The 8197-nt window shown below is 37.7% G+C and overlaps 1 pseudogene; it reads left to right on the top strand.

Annotated features, from left to right (window-relative positions):
• LOC102180916 lies at positions 3168 to 3657 on the top strand (annotated as a pseudogene).

The following is an 8197-nucleotide window of genomic DNA, read 5'->3' as shown; positions in this document are numbered from 1 at the left end:
TTTTACAGCTATCATAGTGATCGCTGTGGCATTAAACATTAAACCACTGGGTGAAAGTTTGAGGAGGAAAAAGTTATTCACACAGTCAGAATATGTCCCCAAAGATTGCTTACTGATCATAAGAGGGAAACTGGTGGCTTTACAGTACTCCACACACCACCCTATTCCAGTGGTCAAAGGCGAATATAGTGGGACAGCTCTCATTGTGTGCCTGGCAATGTAATGCAGTAAGAAGAATACAACTTCACTTATGTAGTATTCCTGCTAAAAATCCATAACCTGAATCTATTCATGAAAGCCACCTGAACCTATTCAGAAAAAGCCACAGGGTGGGAAATTATACAAGTAACTGACCTGTACTCTTTAAAAGCTATCAGTGTCTTAAAAACAAAGCAAGCTCGGGAACTATTCCAGGTTAAAGAAGATTGAAGAACTAAGAGAATGAAGGGCCAGGTTTGATCCTAGATGGGATTCTGGAGGGGGAAATTTTCCTATAAAGGATGATTGGTGAAATTTGAATATGGCCTGTATAATGGATGGAGGAGCCTGGTAGGCTGCAGTCCATGAAGTCGCTAAGAATCGGACATGACTGAGCGACTTCACTTTCATGCACTGGAGAAGGAAATGGCAACCCACTCCAGTGTTCTTGCCTGGAGAATCCCAGGGACAGGGGAGCCTGGTGGGCTGCCGTCTATGGGGTCACACAGAGTCGGACACGACTGAAGCGACTTAGACTTAGCAATATACAATAATAATACATCGATGTTGTTACCCGAGTTTGAGAATTGTACTGTGGCTAAATAAGAGAATATCCTTGTTCTTAAGAAATATTCCCAAGTACTTAGGAGTAAAGAGTCTGAGTCAGAGAAACTTGGTTTCATATCCAACTCAACTCCCCCTCCCCCCACAAAGGCGCTATCATAGTGACTTAACTCCTCTGACAGTCATTTTCTTCGTGTGTGAAGTAGGAAGACTGACAGAAAGAAGACAGGCATGTCAAACAAAGAAAATAACTTAGAGTGGAGGAAGTGAGCTAGCAGAGGAAGTAGTAAGCAGAGCAGTGCTGATTGGCTGAACCATAGGCAGCTTGAAGGGGGCAATGGGAGATGGGTGGAGGAGTCCTGGAAAGCCTTTCTAGTAAGCAGGCTAAGGTGTTTAGACATTACTCCACAGGCAGTAGCCTCTGGAGATTTCTCAGAGGTGTCTTTCCCTGGAAATAAATGAAATGGATTGGAAATGGTGAAACTGGCAGTGTAGGAGGCAAAGCTAATAGGTGGCAGTATTGAGAACAGACAGGAAGGAACAGATTGGACAAACTAAGAAAGTGAAATTGACAGATTGGGGAGAGGGCGCAAGAGTCAAAGATGACAAGTCTTGAACCAGGAAATATGGGAGGACAATAATGCCATAAAGCAAATATAAAGATGATGAAAGGAGGTCAAGGTCTACATCTCTGCTGGTTTTAATACAGAAAACTTTCCATCCCCTAAGTACATAATCCCATGCAATATGTTGAACAAAGATTCATAATGTATTATTTGAATCTAAAATATTTTATGGTCAGGACTTCCCTGGCGGTCCAATGGCTGAGACTCTATACTCTCATTACAGGGGACCCAGGTTCGATCCCTAGTCCAGGAACTAGATCCCACATGCTGCAGCTAAGATTGAAGATACTACATGCAGCTAAGGACCCAGTGCAGGTAAATAAATAAATTAAAATATTTTAAAATATATATTATGTTCATGTAAATGTTTTTCCTTTTTGAACTTCTGACTTAGGTGGGAAGGAACAGATAGCCATATCCCCAGCATTTGAAGACTTCAGACTGTACCTAAACTTTCTCTTCTTCAAGCAAAGAAATGTCAGTTAAAGGAAAAATTTAGTAAATGTAGCTAATAGGAGGTAGTTTCAGGATGCTGAGAATGAAAATCAACTAAGCTATTCAAGGGTGGCAGTTTTACGACATCATTATAATCTACCATAATTTGTAAGGAAGAGCAGAGGAAAGCATCTATTTCATGTTTTAATAATTTCATCATTAATTTTTTCTTTTGACCACTAGACAATTTTATGTGATTTCCACAAAGACTCTGTGAAATATTTGTCAAAGTAATAAAGTACAAGTGAAAGTTAGTCACTCAGTTGTGTCTGAATCTTTGTGACCCCATGGACTGTAGCACACCAGGCTCCTCTGTCCATGGGATTCTCCAGGCAAGAATATTGGAGTGGGTTGCCATCTCACCAGTGATTAATACGGATTGAACCAAACACTGTTCTGAAGAGCTTTCTTACGGATTTCTCTGGTGATCCAATGGCTAAGATTCTGCACTCCCAGTGCAGGGGGCCTGGGTTCAATCCCTGGTCAGGGAACTAGATCCCGCATGCCACAACTAAAGATCCCACAAGCTGCAATGAAGATTGAAGATCACACATGCCACAAATCAGGCCTGGTACAACCAAATCAATCAATCAATATATATATATATTTAAAAAATAGCTTTATTAAGCATGATGGTAAGAGCTTTCTGTTATCCCCTCCTGAACCCAAGAAATAAATAATATTATCATCTCCATTTTGAAAATAGAGACCAAGGCACAAAGAGAGTAAATGCCTTAACTTGAATAAGATGACACAGTTGGTGAATGGCAGAGCTGGGATTCAGATCCTGGAGGCCTCACTCTAAACCATATTTTCTTAACCATTACTGGAAAGAAATCATCAAAGATATTGTCTCAGTGAAAATACAAGATCCAAGATTTTTAAGAGGGTTTTTGTTTTGTAGGAGAAAATGTTGAATATCCCTTTTTATTTTGTTAAAAGAACTTGTAGCCTCATACTTCCCTGGTAGTACAGTGGTTAAGAATCTGCCCACCAATGCAGTAGACACTGGTTTGCTCCCTGGTCTGGGGAGATCCCACATGCCTCAGGGTAACTAAGCCCATGCACTACAACTACTGAAGCCTATGCGCCTAGAGCCCGTGGTCTGCAACAAGAGAAGCCGCCACATTGAGAAGCGCAAGCACTGGAACCAGAGAGTAGCCCCTGCTCACCACAACTAGAGAAAGCCCTCACACAGCAACGAAGACCCAGTGCAACCCCAATAAGAAATTTTACAAATTGCTCTTCCCTTCTGTGGCCATCGCTGAAGCACTATCGGCCAAAATGCAGTTCAGTCCCTTTGTGACTTCTGACTGAAGCAAAAACGGAAAAAGGCATTTCAGTGTGCCTTCCCACATTTTCAGGAAATTTATGTCTTCTCCTCTTTCTAAAGAAAGAAAAGACAGAAGTACAACGTTCAATCCATGCCCATCTGAAAGGATGATGAAGTTCAGGTTGTATGAGGGCATTACAAAGGGCAGCAAATTGGCAAAATAGTTCAGGTTTACAGGAAGAAATACGTCATTTACATTGAATGAGTGCAGTGGGAGAAGGCTAATGGCATGACTGTCCATGTGGGCATTCACCCCAGCAAGGTAGTTATCACCTGACTAAAACTGGACAAAGACTGCCAAAAGATCCTTGAATGTAAACCCAAATCTTGCCAAGTAGGAAAGGAAAAGGGCAAATATAAGGAAGAAACAATTGAGAAGATTCAGGAATAAAGTCATCTTGTCTACAGCTTTCATTAAAAACTGTTAAAATGAAAAAAAAATTTTTTTAATTGTAGCCTTTCACTATGCATTTTTTTCTAAAGTGTAATTTATAGGAAATGTATTCATGACTCATAAGTGACATTTATATTACAACTCTGTCTTCTTTTAAGCTATTGTCACGGGCTATTATTAGAAGGAAGGTAGAAATGGTACTTCAATAAACAATCTGAGAAGTCTGTACAGGAAATAGTAGTACACAAGGAAGCTTGCACATCCCAGTTTCTCAATGAAATATAAATTTCTCATGATGCATATGTGAAAATAATTACAGTTATTTATAAGAAGGATAGAAATAATGAGAAAAGAATAATAATAATATAAGGATTACTCAATTACACAATTTCATTGTTTCATATTGAGAAAACAAATACTGAAGAGACAGAGAAAAGTAACTATAATTGAATGTGAGATTAACAAAAAGCAAGTTTTACAATAAGAGGAATTTTTCCAAGGGAAAGAGCAAGGCTCCTTTGTCGGAAAATGGGCCACTCCCTCAGAAGATATGTCTAGACAGAAATCATATATGCACTGATTTCCTTTTTCACCCTTTTGATCTCTAATTGTTTTACTGATGTATTTTCAAAGAATATGAGTGGGGGAGATTATTGAAAAGCTTTAGAAATAACACATACACCTATTCTGAATCTAAACATGTTTTATTATTTCTGTAATCACTTCTTTTTTTTACAGTGTATATTCATCCCCATGACTTACTTGTTTTGTAAGTTTATGCCTCTTAATCTCCCTCACCTGCTCATTCATCTACCCATCACCTCCCACTCCAGCAGCCACCTGTTTCTTCTCTGTATATATGATGGTTTCTGTTTTGAGTGTCATTTGTTTTGCTTTTTAGATTCCACATATAAGTAAAATCATACACTATTTGTTTTTCTCTGTCTGACTTATTTTACATAGCACTGTACCTTCTAGTTTCCTTCATGTTATCACAAATGACAATATTCCATTCTTTTTTATGACTGGGTTGTATTCCATTTCATTCTCTATCCATTCATCTATCCATGGGCACTTAGGTTGCTTCCTTATTTTGATTATTTGAATAAGACCAGAATGAACTTATGGGTCCGTATTCCTTTTCAAATTAGTGTTTTTGTTTTCCTTGGGAAAATATCCAGAAGTGGAATTGCTGGATCATAGGTTCATCCTATTTTTAATTTCTAGAGGAAATTCCACACTGTTTTCCATAGTCACTGTCCAATTTATATTTCCATCAACAGTACACAAGTGTTCTCTTTTCTCCACATCATCACCAACACCTGTTATTTGTTGTCTTTTTGATAATAGCCATTCACAGGTGTGAGGTGATATCTCATTGTGGGTTTGATTTATATCACCCTGATGATTAGTGATGTTGAGCATCTTTTCATGTATCTGTTGGCCATCTGTATCTCTTCTTTGGAGAATGTCCATTCAGATCCTCTCCCATTTTCAAATCAGGCTGTTTGGTTTTTTTTGATGTTGAGTTGTTGGAGTTCTTTGCATATTTTGGATATTATATCAGATATATCTGGACAGATCATCCAGACAGAAAAGCAGTAGGGAAACACTGGCCTTACACAACACATTAGATCAGACGGATACATGTAACACTCCTTCCAAAAGTAGTGGAATACATTCTTTTTTCAAATACACATGGAACATTCTCCAGGATACATCACATGCTAGCCACAAAACAAGTCTCAATAAATTTAAGAAGACTGAAATTATATCAAGCATCTTCTCCTACCACAATGCTATGAGACTGGAAATCAACTATAAGCTAATGGGCTTCCCTGGTAGCTCAGCTGGTAAAGAATCTGCCTGCAGTGTGGGAGACCTAGGTTCTATCCCTGGGTTGTGAAGATCCGCTGGAGAAGGGAAAGGTTACCCACTTTAGCATTCTGGCCTGGAGAATTCCATGGACTATTCCATGGGGTCACAAAGAATCAGACACAACTGAGCTTTTATGTAACTTTTTAAGTTAATAAAAAACCTGCACAATAGCACAAATACATGGAAGGCTAAACAATATGCTGTTAAACAACCAATGGGTCAATGAATAAATCAAATAAGAAATTTTTAAAATACCTAGAGATATGTGAAAATGGAAACACAATGATTCAGAATCTATTGCTGTTGCTGTTTAATCACTAATGATGTCTGGCTCTCTGCAATCGCATGCACTATAGCCCACCAGGCTCCTGTGCCTATGGAATTTGCTGGGCAAGAATACTAGAGTGGGTTGCCTTCTCCAGGGGACCTTCCCGACCCTGGGATTGAACCTGCAGCCCCTGATGCATCTCCTGCATTGAAGGCGGATTCTTTACCCCTGAGTCAAATCTATGGGGTAAAGCAAAAGAAGCTCTAAGAGGGAATTTTATAGCAATACAAACCTACTTCAGGAAACAAGAAAAACCTCAAATAAGTAACCTACCTTATACCTACAGGAACTAGAAAAATAAGAACAAACAATACCCAAAGTTAATATAAGGAAAGAAATAAGAAAGATCAGAGCAGAAATAAATAGAGACCTAAAAAAAATTTGGAAAGATCAATGAAACTAAGAGCTGGCTCTTTGAAAAGATTGGGGAAAAAAATAAAAAAACAGACAAACTTTTACCCAGATCCATCAAGGAAAAAAAAAAAAGAGCAGGCCCAAATTGATAAAATAAAAAATGAAAAAGAGACATTATAGTTGACACCATAGAAATATAAAGGATCATAAGAGATTACTATGACCAATTATATACCAATAAAATGGCAACCTAGGAGGAATGGACAAATTCCTAGAAATGTGCAATATCCCAAAACTGAACCAGTAAAACTTACAAAATATGAGCAGACTAATTACCAGTAAGGAAACTGAATCAGTAATTTAAAAATCAGACAAGAAAAAGAAATAAGAGCAATTCAAATTGAAAAGGAAGAAGTAAATCTGTCCCTGCAAATTATACCATATTTAGAAAATCCTAAAGATGCCACCAAAAAATGATTAGAACTATATATATATAATTAGTTCTATATACTATACATATATATACATATACACAGTGAAATACTACTCAGTCATAAAAAATGATGAAATTTTGCCATCTGTAACATCATGGATGGACTTGAAAGGTATGCTAAGTGAAATGAGGGGTGGGATGTGGGAGGGAGGCTCAAGGAGAAGACATATGGTTGATTCATGTTGATGTATGGCAGAAAGGAACACAATATTGTAAAGCAATTACCTATGCTTCAATTTAAAATACATTTTTTAAAAAGACAAATACTGTATGGTATCATTTATATATGGAATCTAAAAATAAAGCAAACTAGTGTATATAACCAGAGAAGGCAATGGCACCCCACTCCAGTACTCTTGCCTGGAAAATCCCATGGATGGAGGAGCTTGGTAGGCTGCAGTCCATGGGGTCGCTAGAGTTGGACATGACTGAGCGACTTCACTTTCACTTTTCACTTTCATGCACTGGAGAAGGAAATGGCAACCCACTCCAGTGTTCTTGCCTGGAGAATCCCAGGGACGGGGGAGCCTGGTGGGCTGCCGTCTATGGGGTCGCACAGAGTCGGACATGACTGAAGCGACTTAGCAGCAGCAGTGTATATAGCAAAAAGGACACAGATATAGAGAACAAATTACCAGTTACCAGTGGGGAGAGAGAAGTGAGAAGAGGCAAGATATGATTAGGGGATTAAGAGGTACAAATAGATACACTGTTAGGTATTAAATAAATAAGCTACAAGGATATACCGTACAACATAGGGACTGTTGCCAATATTTATTAGTAACTATAAGTGGAGTATAATCTTCAAACATTGTGAATCACTATGTTGTACACCTATAACATATAATATTGTACCTCAACTATATCTCAATTTTTTATTTATTCTTTTTTCAATTGTTTTAAAAGGGGAAAAAAGAATAATACAGTGAATATCCACACATTTTGGCTTAAGAAATGAAGTTTTACCACACTGTATATCTCCAACTATCCATCCCTTTTCCATCCTCTTTCCTCTCCTCAGAGGTAATCAGTACCCTCAACTGGGTCTTTATCACTTCTCTTTTCTTGGAATTAAATGTGCCTCATCAGAAAAACAGACATCCATGTTCTTATATTGGAATACTATGCATAAGTGAAAATAAATTAGGGCTACACAAATTAACTTTGAACAATTTAACATAACATTAAATGAGAAAAGAATATATTAAAGTTTGCAAAACAATATTATTTTACTTAGAGTTACATAATATGCTAACATTTGAAACTTTTCCTTATATATATAAATATTTAGAAATTTTAAAAAATCATCCATAATTTCACCACTCTGATGTAGCCATTTTTCCTTGTTGGCCTATTTTAAAGTCACGTCTGCTAATTCAATCATCTATGTAATTTCTGAATCTGTTTCCCCTGATTTTCTTCTGCTTATGTGTTACCTTCTCCTGCTTCTTGTCATACCTAGTAATTTTTTAATTTAATGGCTTAGGGACTTGCCTGGTGGTCCAGTGTTAAGATTCCAGACTCCCAAGTCAGG

Source organism: Capra hircus, chromosome 27 (assembly GCF_001704415.2).
Source record: "Capra hircus breed San Clemente chromosome 27, ASM170441v1, whole genome shotgun sequence".
In the NCBI taxonomy this organism is placed as follows: Eukaryota; Metazoa; Chordata; class Mammalia; order Artiodactyla; family Bovidae; genus Capra; species Capra hircus.
The sequence above is the reverse complement of the archived record's forward strand: the minus strand, read 5'-3'. Positions and strand labels throughout refer to the sequence as shown.